Source organism: Rana temporaria, chromosome 1 (assembly GCF_905171775.1).
Source record: "Rana temporaria chromosome 1, aRanTem1.1, whole genome shotgun sequence".
Classification (NCBI taxonomy): Eukaryota; Metazoa; Chordata; class Amphibia; order Anura; family Ranidae; genus Rana; species Rana temporaria.
The window spans coordinates 443,822,624-443,838,410 of NC_053489.1; positions in this window are offsets into that span (position 1 = coordinate 443,822,624).

The window sequence follows — 15,787 nt, forward strand, 5'->3', positions numbered from 1 at the left end:
TGCAATGGAGCATGGCCAGTTTTCCCAGGCCAGAATCTGTCATGGCAGTTTTCCCGGCGGGAAAACTAGTCGTGTGTACGAGGCAACAATGTTGTTCTTGTTGTCTCAGAATATTGTTGGCAAACTTAAAATTTTTGTATATCTAATATATTTAAATTGTTTTATGTGACTACTTATACATACTCCAGCTTGTATTTTGTGTGATTATCAGGACACTATGTGATAACATTATTCTGGCACAGTATTACAATTTTAATGCAGAAATTTGACATGTGATGATATTACCCGTGTATACTCGAGTATAAGGCGACCTGAATATAAGCCGAGGCACCTAATTTTACCACAAAAAAATGGGAAAAATTATTGACTCGAGTATAAGCCTAGGGTGTCCATCTGCATGCCTCACTGTGCCTCACTTTGCATCACTGTGTCTATGCCTCACTGTGCCCATGCCTCACTGTGCTCATGCCTCACTAAGTCCATGCCACACTGTGCCCATGCCTCACTGTGTCCATGACTTGACTTACTTTTAACATGGGAGTATATAGAAGGGGTGCCCGGTTTGAAAAATTGGTGGTCCAAAAATTTGGGGTCCAGGGGATCTATGGCCGGCTGGTACCAAAGTCCGGGAGATTAGGCGCAAAAAGGTGACTCGAGTATAAGCCGAGGGGGGCACGTTTAACATGGGAGTATATAGAAGGGGTGCCCGGTTTGAAAAATTGGTGGTCCAAAAATTTGGGGTCCAGGGGATCTATGGCCGGCTGTTACCAAAGTACGGGAGAATAGGAGCAAAAAGGTGACTCGAGTATAAGTCAAGGGGGGCATTTTCAGCACACAAAAAATGTGCTGAAAAACTCGGCTTTTACTCGAGTATATAAGGTAATATATGCCTTATGAATTGTTTTCCCTAAAGCATATGCTTTGGGATGCTTTTGTGATTAATAAAAAATACCTGAACTTTCTACTACATCTGTGTCATTCTTTGTCCCTTTGGGATATTACACATTTAAGAAAGTCCCGTTCTAGCCAGTTTACTTTGTTCAGCAAACACTTCTGTATCAATAAAAGTATTCAAAAGTATTTGGTAAAGTCAACGAATAATGCCGCGTACACACAATCGGAAATTCCGACAACAAAACCATGGATTTTTTTCCCCGATGGAATGTTGACTCAAACTTGTGTTGCATCGGTCAGACAAATGTTGTCGGAAATTCCAAACGTCAAGAACGTGGTGACGTACAACACTACGGCGAGCTGACAAAAAATAAGTTCAATGATTCCGAGTATGCGTAGGATTTTTGTGTGTCGGAATTGCTCTCAAATTTTTGCTGTCGGAAATTCCATCAGTAAATGTCCGACGGGGCCTAGACACGGTCGGAATTTCCGACCAAAAGCTCACATCAAACTTTTCTTGTCGGAAATTCTGATCGCGTGTACGTGGCATTAGACTGGTATCTGGAATTAGAAACACCAGTTACATTTTATTGTGGTTTTACAGACTTTGGTATTCATAAATGTCCCTGTTTTTTTTTTCTCTACAGAAAGAATTGAGTTTGCCTCGACAAGGGTGTATGTAAGTAGAAATACTGCTTTGCCAATTGCCACAGGCCAGAGCATGCAATCTGCCATCCATGAATACCCAGCACGGCTGCTATAAATCCACTAAAAGGGACCCATACTGTCTGGCTATGCCATAAATTATGTAGGCAGAAATAAAATGTAATAAATAATTATTTATGGTAAATGAATTGTATTTATATTTAGACATCTCAACCAAATTGTGAATGTGAAGAGATTAGTCACAATTTTTAATAAATCAAAAAATTATATAGTGAGTGTGCTTGACCACATACTGCATGGTGATAGCTTCATGTTGCAACAAAGGGCCAGATTCTCGTAGGAGCGCGTATGTTTGCGGCGGCGTAACGTATCCGATTTACGTTACGCCACCGCAACTTAGACGGGCAAGTGCTGTATTCTCAAAGCACTTGCTCCGTAAGTTGCGGCGGCGTAGCGTAAATCGGCCGGCGTAAGCCCGCCTAATTCAAATGTGGGACAGGGGGGGCGTGTTTTATGTTAATCTTCTGTGACCCGACGTGATTGACGTTTTTCACAAACGGCGCATGCACCGTCCGTGGAAATCTCCCAGTGTGCATTGCTCCTAATACGCCGCAAGGACGTATTGGTTTTGACGTGGACGTAAATTACGTCCAGCCCCATTCACGGACGAGTTACGCAAACGACGCAAAATGTTTAAATTTCGTTGCGGGAACGACGGCCATACTTAACATTGGAACGCCGCACTTACGCCATCACATAGCAGGGGCAACTATACGCCGGGAAAAGCCTTACGTAAACGGCGTAAATTTACTGCGTCGGCCGCGCGTACGTTCGGGAATTCGCATATCTTGCTGATTTACATATTTCGCCACATAAATCAGCATACACGCCCCTAGCGGTCAGCTTAAAATTGCAGTTACGATCCGACGGCGTAAAAGACTTACGCCTGTCGGATCTAACAGATATCTATGCGTAACTGATTCTAAGAATCAGGCGCATAGATACGACCGGCCGGACGCAGAGATACGACGGCGTATCTGGAGATACGCCGTCGTATCTCCTCTAAGAATCTGGCCCAAAGTCTTCCCAGACCTTTACTTGAATCCCTCTATGATCTTTCACTTTCTTGTATATACTGTCATATAAACGACACTCATTGCCTGCCCAGCCAAACTGATAAAAAGTATTGCAAATGCATTACGTTCCAATTTTGAATTGTGTATTTACACTTTTGCAGTCAAATATGAGAAAACCTCACTATAGGTTTATGCTGTACCATTCAGACAGTATATATATATATATATATATATATATATATATATATATATATATATATATATATATATATATATATATATATATATATATATATATATATATATATATATATATATATATATATATATATATATTCTTACCTTTTAGATGTTGTTCAGAAGAGGGCCTCATAGCTGACTGAAAAAAATGTTTAAACAATGTCAGAGGTGGATGTGGCCCTTGAATTTTAGGTGCTTGGAGATTTCCCTTGCTGTTAGAATACACTGATCAGTTCTGTTGGCTAGAGCCAGCAGTGCTGATTGAGTGGCAAAAATCTGACAGGGCAGTTGTACAAAAGTTGATTAAGTTGATCAATATTAATTGTGGTTTAAAGTGTATATACCATGGGGCAGATTCACGTAGATCCGCGCAAATTTGTGCGGGCGTAACGTATCTGATTTACGTTACGCCGCCGCAAGTTTTTCAGGCAAGTGCTTTATTCACGAAGCACTTGCCTGTAAAGTTGCGGCGGCGTAGCGTAAATCACCCGGCGTAATTCAAATTCAGAGGGTAGGGGGCGTGTATCATTTAAATGAAGCGCGTCCCCGCGCCGAACGAAAAATATCCCAGTGTGCATTGCTCCAAATGACGTCGCAAGGACGTCATTGGTTTCGACGTGAACGTAAATGACGTCCAGCCGCATTCACGAACGACTTACGCAAACGACGTAACTTTTTCAAATTTCGACGCGGGAACGACGGCCATACTTAACATTGTTGCGCCGCACTTATGCCACCATATAGCAGGGGCAACATTACTCCAGGAAAAGCCTAACGTAAACGTCGTAACTTTACTGCGTCGGCCGCGCGTACGTTCGGGAATTCGCGTATCTAGCTAATTTGCATACTCAACGCGGAAATCGACGGAAGCGCCACCTAGCGGGCAAACAAAAAATTGCAGTTACAATCCGACGGCGTAAGAGACTTACGCCTGTCGGATCTAATGGATATCTATGCGTAACTGATTCTAAGAATCAGTCGCATAGATACGACCGGCCCGATTAGGACTTACGACGGCGTACATGGCGCTGCGCTGTCGTAAGTCCTTTGAGAATCTGGGCCCATATTTTTATTCTAACATATGTTTGTGTGGTATTTTTTATGTTTTTTTTTTCTTGGATTCTTTGTTTTTATTCTTCTGTTAGGTAAAATAAATAGAAACATAGAATTCTAAAAAACAAAAGTAAGGAAGAATACAATAAAGTATTAATAAGAAAGTACAAAGGAAGGGGAAACTTACAGGTGGACTATGGTATGGTAACTTATCTCCAACCAGTATTTGTACAGTTTTGTTTATCTGAACTTGAGGAAGCAATTTAAAGCTTAAACTGAAACCATACTGGAAAACCAAGACTGAGAAAATTACTAGTATAGTGGAACCTCGGATTGCGAGTCTCGCGAGTATTTCGCAATACGAGCAATTTTTTTTCTTTAAATCCTGACTCGGTTTGCGAGTGTTGTCTTGCAAAACGAACAGGATTCAAGCCTCTTCGGTGTGCAGTACCGCATTTGGCCAGAGGTGCGGGTGCGCTGGAGCCGATCAGAGCCAATCAGAGCCGTTCAGAGCCATTCGGAAACACTCGAAAATACTCCGTTCCCCAGTGTTTCTGAGCCTTTCCGAGGGTTTCTGAATGCAAAACGGTTTCCCAGTCTCTCCGGCGCCCCCCCACCTCTGACCACATGCTGTATTGCATGCTGTAGAAGTCAATGTGGAACCAATTATTTTAGTTTCCTTTGACTTCTATGGGGAAACTCAGTTTGATATGCGATATATAAGTAAAAATATACTCAAGAATTATTAATCGAATAATGTTTAGGTCAAACAATTCACCAAAGTAGTGATGGTATTACCCTGAGGTTATGTCACTCTTAAATATTTACAGGATCTATTTTTTATATGTAGGGGATGTAAATATTTTATAAAATGTATTCAATAAACATTTAGGCATTATCAGTATTGAATGTATTATTACAATGTCATAACCACCTAAGGACCAGAAGGATTTGCCCCCTTAATGACCAGACTATTTTTAGCAATATGGCACTGCGTCACTTTACCTGACATTTGAGCAATCATGCGACATTGTACACAAACAAAATGTATGTCCTTTTTTTCCACAAATAGAGCTTTCTTTTGGGCGTACTTGATCACCTCTGCGGTTTTTATTTTTTGCGCTACAAAAGAAAAAAAAACGATATTTTTTTACTTTTTGCTATAATAAATATCCAAAATTAAAACTAAAAAAAAATATTTTTTTTCATCAGTTTAGGCCAATATGTATTCTACATATTTTTGGTAAAAAAAATCGCAATAAGCGTATATTGATTGGTTTGGCCAAAAGTTATAGGGGCAGATCCATATACATCTGCGCCGGGCGCAGCGTATCTAAGATACGCTACGCCGCTGTAACTTACTTTACTTTGGTTTGAATCCTCAACGAATTTGCACCGTAAGTTACGGCGGCGTAGTGTATCTCTCGCGGCGTAAGGGCGCGGAATTCAAATGGCTGTGATGGGGGCGTGTTTTATGTTAATACGTTGTGACCCGACGTAATCGTCGTTTTTTTTCAACTGCGCATGCGCCGTCCCTGGGGGTATCCCAGTGCGCATGCTCGAAATTAAACCGGAACCAACCAATGCTAACGACGGTGACGTCATTCTACGCAAATTCCTATTCGCGAACAACTTGCGCAAACAACGCAAAAATTTTAAAATTGTACACGGGAAGGATGGCCATACTTAACATTGAGTATGCCACCATATAGCAGCTTTAACTATACGCTGGAAAAAGGCGAACGCAAACGACGAAAAAAAATGCGCCGGGCCGGCGTACGTTCCTGGATCGCCGTAAATAGCTAATTTGCATACTCGATGCTGATTACGCCGGAAACGCCACCTAGCGGCCGCCGGAAAATTGCATGTAAGATCCGAAGGCGTACAAAGACGTACGCCTGTCGGATCACGCCGAGATGCCATCGTATCTTGTTTTGAGGATTCCAAACAAAGATACGACGCAGGAATTTTGAAATTACGCCGGCGTATCAATAGATACGCCGGCGTAATTTCTTTGTGGATCTGCCCCATAGCGTCTACAAATAGGGGATATCGTTATGGCATTTTTATTATTATTTTCTTTACTAGTAATGATCAGTGATTTTAAGCGGGACTGCAACATTACGGCGAACAGATCGGACACTTTTGACACTTTTACACTCTAACACTAATTCGAGAGTGTAAAAGCCAGATGTCTACAGGAGTTAGCAAGATTACATAACTAGTATTTGCATGTGATTTGGGCTGTTAATTCTGTAGATACCAAATACAATTTATTGATTTGTTTATATTGAAGTTATTATTATCCAGTGTATCTAGGATCTTATCTGAAGCATGTTTATGTTTTTCTTTTAATGTAATTTCTCTTTATAAAGTGGATGTAAACCTGATTCACAAAATTTGACCTAGGCACATATACCTGCAGTGTTTTCTTACCTCTCCAAAAGCCCTAAGTCATGTGTCTTTCTGCTGCTCCGTTCTTCTGTTATCAGCAAGATAACTTCTGACAAGTTCTCTGACAAAGAAGATAAAACCAGCTGAACATTTGTGTCAGGGTGGGTGCTATAAATAGATTAGCATAGAGCTGGTGTATTCACAGCACATTCCTTCCTTCCTCTGCCTGTGGAGGGGGGGTGTGTGCCTTTCCTCCAATCAGCTGTCACACAGTGTATGCCAAGACTTTACTCCCACAGCTGAAACAGGAAGAGAAAATGTCTAACATGATGTGCACTTTATAAAGAATAAAGCAAGGTGAAGACAGCAGATATACATGTAAAACGTATGTAGGATGATTTGTTTCATTCCTGTGTATCATCACTTCACTGCATATATAAGAGGGTTTACATCCACTATAAATACATTTTCCTATTTCCCATTTCAATAATGTATAATATATCGTATATATCAGACAGTGGTATTAAAAAAAAAGTTGTTTTACATAAATGTTTCAGATTAGTTGATATATGGATTATGGATTTATGGATAATTCCTTCCACAAACGCATTGTAAAGTATTGTTGTGGTTAATAATAAAGAATGATTAGTAAAGCATTGTTGTGGTTGGGTATGAAAAAAATAGAATCTGAGATATAGGGGCAGATCCACAAATAGAGTACACCGGCGTATCTACTGATACGCCGGCGTACTTTCAAATTTCCTGCGTCGTATCTTTGTTTTGAATCCTCAAAACAAGATACGACGGCATCTGGGTTAGATCCGACAGGCGTACGTCTTTGTACGCCTTCGGATCTAAGATGCAATTCTTCCGCGTCCGCTGGGTGGCGTTCCCGTCGTAATCCGCATTGAGTATGCAAATTAGCTATTTCCGACGATCCACGAACGTATGAGCGGCCGTCGCATTCTTTTAAGTCGTCTCTAGTCGGCTTTTTCCGGCGTATAGTTAAAGCTGCTATTTGGTGGCGTACGCAATGTTAAGTATGGCCGTCGTTCCCGCGTATAATTAAAAAAAAATAATTAGTTTGCGTAAGTCGTCCGTGAATCGGGATGGACGTAATTTACATCCACGTCAAAACAATGACGTCCTTGCGACGTCATTTAGCACAATACACGGCGGGAAATTTAGGGACGGCGCATGCGCAGTTTCTTTTGGCGCGGGGACGCGCTTCATTTAAATGAAACACGCCCCCTACTCGCCGATTTGAATTACGCGCCATTACGCCGCGAGAGATAGACTACGCCGCCATAATTTACGGAGCAAATTCTTTCTGGATTCTAAGCAAACAAAAGTAAGTTACGGCGGCATAGCATATCTCAGATACGCTGCGCCGGGGCAGATCCTTGTGGATCTGCCCCATAGTTTTTTAGTGGGACAAACGTTTCACAAAGCATTTGATTTTAAAATATGTAGTTGCTATATTTATAATTCAAGGAGAGTAGTTGGTTAATCTGATTATATATCTCGTTAAAGTCCTGCAATATGTGTTATTTTAATGATAGGATGGTGCAGAGAATATTGCCTGTTTTTTGCCAAAGTTTCTCTTCTAAATCTAAGGTAGTGCTGTTGTGTTCAATATGCATGTCTTCTCGCTCAAGATTTGGATATTCAATTACTTTGACGGCGTGGAAATCCCTTTAATATATCTGTAGGTCATAGAGACCCAAGCCTCCATTTCTTATTTAGTGTCAACTTTCAGATATTTGTTTTTATTATTGCAAACAATATTAAAAAAGAAAATTTAAATGAAAACATGTAATAATTTTGATTGAAATATAAGTAATTTGCTCTAATATTTTTGAGAGTATGCCCATTTTAGCAAAATTGAGCTTCCTGTACCAAGTCACATACAGCCATTTTCCAATCAGCTATTTTTAAAGAATACATGAAGGGGTTGTAGGGGAGCCTACATCAGCCTTGAATCAGTTAATGGAGTTGTAAAGGAAAAAAAAATGTTTTGCTCAAATGACTGTTTACAGGGTATAGAGACATAATAGTTAACTGATTCCTTTTAAAAACAATTAAAAATAGATAACAATCAATCATATAATGTACCTGTAGTTTCAGTTTAGTTTTTGCATGTTATCCTGCCTCTGTGCTGTATAGAGCCATAGAGAAGTGATGGTTTGGAAAACAAAAAACTAGAAGCTCCCAGCACTGTGGTCATCAGGAAACAGACAACCAGGAAGTGTCCAGAACAGAGCAGAATTACAGCAACATCAGAGCAAAAACAAACAATGAGGACATGAAACCAGGACTGCAGTAAGGTAAAGGAAGCTATTTAGCTAAAAAAAATTCCGTTAGTGACCATTATATTCAAAAGTGGTGCCACGCTCCCAAATGCTAATATGTTATTATCCCTTTAAATCTGTTTGCATAGCAATTTTCAGAATCCACGTCATATCAAACCATATATATAACATTGCCAAAACAAACCATGCATCAGTCCATAAAGTGTCATTTGGTATGAATTTGCTTGCATATGCAAAATTTTTCATAAAAAACAAGCTTCTGTTCACATGTCCAAACGACTGCTTCCTTAATTAGTGTTCACCACTATGTGCTCCAATCATTCACATACATTTGTGATATTTGTGACGGAAGTCACTTTGGGCGGGTGGGGGACGGGTTGTGGAACTCATCTTACCTTGGAGAGCTCTGGAAACTCCTTGTCCAGCTCCCCTGGCCCCTCCTATGTGTAAGTCACCCTGTGTCTATTAGGGGCACATGGTGACCAAGAACCCCAGTTGGGTCTGCCTAACACGACTCACCATACAATCACACCAGACTTAGCATTTCCTTTTACCCCTGTTATGGATTCTATATGTGCGGTTTGTGCTGAAAGAATGAAGGGGCTCTTTCACTTGGGACATTTCTGAACAATATCCCTCAAGAAATATGAAGATAAATAATTTAACCTTTCAGGCTGCTAGATTGTTTGAGATGTGGCTGTATCCCAGTGTTATATTGTTTCTGTCTGCCTTGGGAGCAGCCTATTATGGGATGTATACGGTATGTGTATGTGGATTATCTGGGAGAGGGGGGTTTCTCCTGCAGTCCCTCCTGTGTGTCTCTTTTTACTGAAGGTAAAGTTTAGCCCACCATGTGTAATTATGCAAAGAGGGGGGAATGTCCTTCTCAAGTTTATAAAAGCCTGTATTCTTGTTCAAATAAACAGTTCCAGCTTTGCAGTCAAACGAGTCCTGCCTAGTTCTTGGTTGTAATATGTGGCTATAATATCTAATATTTATATTCAGACTGAAGCAAGTGGTATATGATAGAAGCACTCAAGCGGAGTGTGGAACGTTCCGTTACATTAATCCTCGCATCCGATGTGCCCTAACTTGGGGGATAAGACCAACCAATGGTCAATATGCGCTTTTGTCCCTCTCTGGGGATCTGTTTTATGTAGTTTCACTCCTTTGCTGGTAATCTTGAGATTAGAATCCTCCTTCTCTTAAGCCCTGTACACACGATCGGTTTGTCAGATGAAAACGGACCGTTTTCATCGGACAAACCGATCGTGTGTGGACCCCATTTGTTTTCCTTTGGTGAAAAAAAATAGAACATGTTTTAAAATTTTCCTATGGATAAAAAAACAATAGAAAAAAAATGATCGTCTGTGTGGAAGTCCATCGGCCAAAAATCCACGCATGCTCAGAATCAAGTCCAGGCATGCTCAGAAGCATTGAACTTCATTTTTCTCAGCACATCGTAGTGTTTTATGTAACCGCGTTTGGACACGGTCAGATTTTTTAATGATGGTGTGTAGGCAAGACTGGTGAAAGTCAGCTTCATCGGATATCTGACGAAAAAATCCATCGGATTAAATTCCATCAGATATCCGATCGTGTGTACAGGGCTTTACACTTATCTCCAGTCACCCAAATCAGAAAGAGAGAAAGCTGTACATAGTGCTTTATTTTTTAATAGAACATTTTTTTTTTAAACACGAAGTATAAAAACACTTACATTTTCCAGGTGCTTAGAGTGCACCAAACTGTAAAAAGCATTTAGTCCTCACACTGCAGGTATAAGACAATCAGACAGTATTACCATAGTATGCTCACAATGAGTGCCTCAGCATGAAGACAGATTGGCCCCTCCTCTACGCATTACCCCACAGGGTCACTTGGCTTTCTCAGGGGGATATCAATAGCACAACATAACAGCGTGCAAGTATATCCACTTTTTATTAACCTTGAACCAGCTGTTGACTGATTTTCTGACAATTCACTCACTGTTAAAAAAAAAAGAAAAGTGGTATGGTGCAATTTATTAAAAGATGTGTACTGTCTAGACTGTGTGCCATTTATACAAAAGGTGCCGCTCACTCGCTAGTGTGCATCAGCACATATTGTGTGGATTAATAATACTATACAACTTGCTATTCAACTTTGTTATTATTTAATAGCGCTACAAAAAGGTCATTACAATCTTACACTATTTTTGATGTGACATTATATCTTAGCGTGTGCGATATGTGGAGCCTGAGATCATTAACCAAGCATGTTGGTAAAAGCAGTTAGTCTTTATTCCTTCCAAACAGGTCAAACAAAAATAGCTTCCTTCAGCATAAATAAAAACAAATAGTCCAAACATATGTGGTTTAGATGTAAAGATATGGCCCAGTGCCCACAAAAACGGTGTTCCAATGGGCCCCAAAGGTCAGATCATCAGTGTAACAAGACCCTTGCCCGCTCGCTTCCGCTCTCCCGACACTCCTCTGCTACTAGTGAGTCAGCTTGCAGATCGCAACGTCTGATGGTTCGGTCATCCAAGGCTCCGGGATCCGAACTACAGCTATGTGCCGTTCGGAATCCATTAGAACAAACACCAGGCAGGCTGTATGTAAGTTCAAACAGGAAGACCTTTATTGGAAGTACACAACACACTTTTATACAGAATTTGGAACATCCCGCCCCTAACAACCGCTTTCCTATTGGTCAATTGTAAAGTACATGTAGTCCCCCTTCAGGTCCTCCTTAGCCATGCAAATCAGGACTTGAAAATGCGTCAGTAGGGATTGGTCCGATAGCTTGATTAGAAGGACTGTTATGTGTAATGAGACAGAAGCCCCAGGGGGTAATCAATGTACACAAACAGCCAGACACAGAACAATGCTTTTCCTCCAGACCATGGAGACGTCTGGAGGGGGGGGGGTTAGCCTTAAGACAGGGCAGAAGACCCCCCCACTGTGTAACAGAATTCAAAGAGATACACTTCAGCATTCCAAGGTCCATGACACTCAGCAGCTTAACTGTCTCAGTCAAAAACAGTTCACCAATTTATTGCTGTCTTCGTTCCCATAGGAAGATTCCTTCTCAGTTTATCCCTACACCAAGAGTGAATGTGAAAGAAAATCCCACATTTTGGGTAGTCCCCAGAACAGTAATAGAGAGGAAATCTTACAATGGTGACACTAGTTTTGGTGACCCCGTTGACAACCAGGGATTCTCTTACTTTGTGATGATTTCCTCTCATTCTTTCCGTTTTAGTTTTGGGACAGGAAGTGAAGGGAAATCTCCCCAATGGGATCAAAATGACAATAAAAACACAGGGGTTATAACCATCCCTTACTCTATCTTAAATGAAAAAATGCCTTTAGTTCTACTTTTAACTGTACAAGCTTGATTCAATGGGCCAGATTCACAGAGCAAGTACGCCGGCGTATCTACTAATACGCCGGCGTACTTTCAAATTTCCCGCGTCTTATCTTTAGTTTGAATCCTCAAACCAAGAACAGACGGCATTTGGGTAAGATCCGACAGGTGTACGGCTTTGTACGCCTTCGGATCTTAGATGCAATACTTCGGCGCCCGCTGGGTGGAGTTCGCGCCGTTTTCCGCGTCGGGTATGCAAATTAGCGATTTACGACGATCCACAAACGTACCCGCGGCCGTCGCATTTTCTAACGTTGTCTGTAGTCGGCTTTTTCCGGCGTATAGTTAAAGCTGGTATTTTGTGGTGTATAGATAGACTTGCCATGTTAAGTATAGGGATGGACGTAACTCACGTCTAAGTTCAAAAAATTACGTCGTTGCGACGTCATTTCGCGCAAATCATGGCGGGAAATTTCTGGACGACGCATTTGGCGCGGGGGTGACGCACTTCATTTAAATGAAACCCGCCCCCTGATCGCCGATTTGAATTCCGCCGCCAGAAATACACTACGCCGCCGTAACTTACGGCGCGAAATTATTGAGGATTCGAAATTCCTCCAGGTAAGGTACGGCGGCGTAGCGTATCTCTGATACGCTGCGCGGATCCAATTCTCTCTGGATCTGGCCCAATGTGTTTTGCGATTATATGAGCTTTTGATCTCTCTCTGCTCCCTTCTGGGGGTGACATAAGAAAAGAGATTTTATTATTGTGATTGATCACACTCTTGTTTCAATTTCTCTTCTTTTCAGCCTATTGTATAGGTGTTTATAGCTGTCTGTGTCCCTATTGGGCTGATTCACCGTCTCTATTTGTCCTGTGACCATGATCACCACAGAGCTGAATATAAGGGAAAATCTAACATTTTGTGTTGTTACCAGAACAGGAACAGAGGGGAAATTCTTCAATGGAGTCACGTGTTCTAGCGACAAATGTCTGAGAGAATTTCCCTTACTTTGGATAGATTTTCTCTCACTTATGTCTCGTGATAGGAAGTGAATGATAATCCCTCCAATTGGACACAGACAAACAAAAATAACTCTTATGCCCCGTACACACGATCAGAAATTCTGACAGCAAAAGTCCAATGTGAGCTTTTGGTCGGAAATTCCGACCGTGTGTATGTTCCATCTGACTTTTTCTGTCGGAATTTCCGCCAACAAAAGATTGAGAGCTGGTTCTCAAATTTTCAGACGGAAAAAATTCCTATCGGAAAATCTGATTGTCTGTAGCAATTCTGCCGCGCAAAATTCCGACGCATGCTCGGAAACAATTTGACGCATGCTTGGAAGCATTGAACTTTATTTTCTCGGCTCGTTGTAGTTTTGTACGTCACCGCGTTCTTGACGGTCGAAAGTTCAGAGAACTTTTTTGTGACCGTGTGTATGCAAGCCAAGCTTGAGCGGAATTCCATCGGAAAAAACATCCAAGGTTCTTCCGATGGAAAATCCGATCGTGTGTACACGGCATTAGTGTTTTTTCAATCTCCTACTCTAGAGCTAAAATAAAAAAAATAAGTTTTGGCTCTAACACATACAGTAATTGACAGTGCATGTAGCAATTTACAATTGGTAATTACTATTTCTGTACAGTTTAGTATTCTTGCATTTACTATATTTAAATCAATAGATTTATGTATGGTACTTTGTACATAGCATACAATACGTACATACCGTATTTTCTAGTAGTGAGTGGAAAAAGAGAAAATAACATGGCAGTCACTGCATAGTTGCCAACCATTATAGATCCCAGATTTTTTAAGTTATTTATACATATATATATATATATATATATATATATATATATATATATATATATATAGAGATATAGAAATCTATATGTATATAGATATATGTATATAGATAGATAGATAGATATAGATATATACAGTATATACACATTTGTTCTGCACTATTTAGGCTGATTTGGTCTAGTGGTATTGCAGGTCGTCTCATTTCTTGACACTGGCAGTAAACAGCCCTTCTATGTAGACTCTATGGGCCAGATTCACGTACAGCGGGCGCAATTTTACGTAACCGGTTTGCGTTACACTGCCGCAATTTTTCCGATTTAGTGCCCGATCCACAAAGCACTTACCTGGAAATTTGTGGCGGTGTATCTTAAACAGGTCCGGCGCAAGGCGGTCCAATTCAAATGGGGCGGGTACCATTTAAATTGGGCGCGCTCCCGCACCGGACGTACTGCGCATGCTCCAGTCGCAAATTTCCCGACGTGCTTTGCGCGAAATTACGACGCGCCGACGTTTTGTGAATCGCGACGTGAAAAAAGATTTACGCCAGGAAAAATAAAAGATTTTAAAAAAATGCAAAAGCGACGCGGGAAAGACAGGCATACTTTAACATGGTGGAGTACTTTTACACCATGTTAAAGGTGCACTATCTTTGCAATGGAAATCTAACACTCGCGACGACGTAACGACGGGAAAAAGCTTTGTGGATCGCCGTAACTCCTAATTTGCATACCCAACGCTGGTTTACGACGCAAACTCCCCCCAGCGGCGGCCGCGGTACTGCATCCTAAGATCCGACAGTGTAAAACTATTACACCTGTCGGATCTTAGGGATATCTGTGCGTAACTGATTCTATGAATCAGTCGCATAGATAGAAACAGGGATACGACGGCGTATCAGGAGAAACGCCTGCGTATCCCTTTTGTGAATCTGGCCCTATGGCACTTTTTTATTGATGGGTGTGTAAACACGGGTCTCATTCAGCCTGGAAAATGGAGTACACTGGACACCAGAGTGGTAGGTCTGTGGGGAATAGTGCTAAGGATAAGGAGAGCATTACAGCAAAAGTATTTTTTTTATCTTTATTAAAGATGCATGACGCCATATACAAAAGAATAGAAAATCCACTTGCACCTTTTCTGGGGTGATTGGTGGGTGTTTTCCACTAAGCAGCCACCTACCTGCCTGTGTGGCTCTGCTTTTGACCCCTAACCAGTTCACCATGCATGCAGATTAGCAATAATAATAAAAGAAAATAAGCCTAAGTGCTGAACCCATGTTAAAAGCACTAAAACATGCAGTGACATGTTAGTGAATGTCAGTGAGTATGAGCGTGCAGTTATGCAGGAATGTCAGTTGAGTGTAAATGTAACATTCAGGCTGGGTTTTACATGTATGTGATGCTAGACATTGCATGTGATTCGCACTGCATTGCTGTGCACATGACATGCAATGTCTGTGTGATGCAAATTCAGCCATACAGTTTGTATAGCTGAAATCGCATTCACGCCAAAATGGTGCAGAACAGGCCCGGACTGGGACAAAAAATAGGCTCGGGCATTTTGGATTAAGCAGCCCATGACATGCTAACCGACACCTCCGGCAGAGAACATGGGGGAGGTGGAGAGCATGCAGGGAGGTGGAGAGCACAGGGAGGGTGGTGGAGAGCACTGGGGGGTGGCAGAGACCATGGGGAGAGGTGGAGAGCCCTGGGGGGGTGGCAGAGAGCCCTGGGGGGTGGCAGAGAGCACTGGGGGGGGGGGTGACGTGGCAGAGAGCACTGGGGGGAAGGTTGAGAGCACTGGGGGGTGGCATGGCAGAGAGCACTGGGGGAGGTGGAGAGCACTAAGGGAGGTGGAGAGCACTGGTGGGAAGGTTGAGAGCACTGGTGTGGTGGGAGAGAGCCCTGGGGTGGTGGCAGAGAGCCCTGGGGGTGGCAGAGAGCACTGGGGGTGGCAGAGAGCACTGCGGGGATTGGCAGAGAGCACTGCA